The sequence below is a fragment of the Gossypium hirsutum genome, chromosome A10 (assembly GCF_007990345.1).
Source record: "Gossypium hirsutum isolate 1008001.06 chromosome A10, Gossypium_hirsutum_v2.1, whole genome shotgun sequence".
NCBI lineage: Eukaryota > Viridiplantae > Streptophyta > Magnoliopsida > Malvales > Malvaceae > Gossypium > Gossypium hirsutum.
Genome location: NC_053433.1, coordinates 5,313,083 through 5,314,824, shown reverse-complemented (window position 1 = coordinate 5,314,824; position 1,742 = coordinate 5,313,083). Strand labels below are relative to the sequence as shown.

Genomic DNA, 1,742 nt, shown 5'->3' with positions numbered 1-1,742 from the left:
TTAGTTCAAAAGATCGCAAAGATGCATTCCATAATGACGTTCAGACATAAGCCTTTTTCACAAAAGACTTCTTGTTGCTCTAGGCTGAAAGCAACAATTGTGTTTGAATATACTCTGAGTAAGCTCTAAATACTAAAAGGTTTCTTTAGAAACTCCCAGGTTTTATAAGAGCGACATCTAATAAGATCCTTTTTCAATTATGCCTTCATATATGGTATTGATGTGACAACTTCCCAACACTTTCTCATATATTGCGTTCACCCTATTGTTAATCATGATTGGGTGGCGAATTTTCTGGCATTAGATGAGTCACCAAACTTGACGACACCCATGTTGATGAGCTTTTCAACCAGTTTCTTGAAGGCTATGCAGTTCTCTATGGAATGCCCCGTATTTCCCGCATGATATTCGCAATGTGCATTCGCATCGTGCCATTTGGGGTACGGTGGCTGTGGAGGTTTCGTGTAGAGAGGGGCAACAACACGTGCGTTGAATAAGCTTGGATACAACTCCTTATATGCCATCGGAATTGGCGTGAATTGAAGGTTCTCAGTGCCTTGCTTCACATACGATCTTGTCTAGATGAACCTTGCTGACTAGTAATCACCTTTCTTGGCTGTGTAATCGATTTGTTGTAGGTGTTCACATTGCTCACATCATTTTCCTTCCTCTTTAAGTCTGACCTTCTAGTATTCTCCCCAGCATCAATCTTTCCACTTCTCACGGCACTTTCAATCATTTCACCGCTCATGACTATGTCTAAAAAACTCATCGAAGCGTTTCCCAACATGTGAGTGATGAACGGGGCCTTCAATGGTGGATGAAAGCATCGTCATTTCTTCTCCAGGAGTGGCGGCTGAACTTGAATAGCGACCTCCTCCACCTTTGTGCGTATTGCTAAACTTTCATTAGCTTTTCTCCATATTTGAAGGTAATTCTGTCAGGACCATATCAGCTACATGACTGTATTTTCATAAAGGCTTGTGCTAAATCCTCCAAGAACTAATCCTGGATACGTGTCAATTGATTGTACCACTGTAGACGGCTGTCCCTCGTGAGGCTATCTTGAAAACAGTGTTATGAAGAAGCAGTTGGTCGTTGTTGAAGTATCCAGCATAGCGCCTACAGAACGAATAGTAAATATGAACTTCTGGGCAGCTGGTCCATTATTCATTTTTTTTGCTACAGTGGAATCCATATCGGACTAAAATAGATTTTTCGACTATTCCGAAGCCGTGGATTTCAATCTGAATTTGCGCTTGCGGAGGCGTGTATCCTGGAGAAAAAAGTGGCTCATCATTGTTTCCTTCTTCATCGCAAACCACAGGATTTTTCCTTTTATCCACTCCCTTGGTTATTAATTGCGTCAATTTAGTCATTAGTTCATCCTGAGACTCCTTCATCTTTTGTGCCATGTCTTTCTGGATCTTTTCCATATGTTCTTTCATTTGCACCTGTAACTGGTCTTGCATCTCTTTTTGCGTTTGCTCCAGTTTCTCTAATCTTTGATCCATTTCTTTGGCTTTGCGACGAGTACCGTAAGGATGTTTGGTTGATTGGTTTTCCAGATTAGCTGAAATAATTTTACATAATTAGGGTCACTTCGTGAAAGTCTAATGCATATGATGCGATGTAATGCAAATGCATGAAATGAATGCCTAAAGAGATGTTGATTCTGATTCAATTACATTTAGGAGACTTTTCTAGAAAGCAAATTCCCTTACATAAAACGGATACATGTA

The 1,742-nt window shown here is 40.4% G+C and overlaps 1 pseudogene; it reads right to left on the bottom strand.

Annotated features, from left to right (window-relative positions):
* Positions 1-832: 832 nt before the first annotated feature.
* Positions 833-1,742, bottom strand: part of LOC121208523 (subtilisin-like protease SBT1.5) — a 2,704-nt pseudogene continuing 1,794 nt past the window's right edge.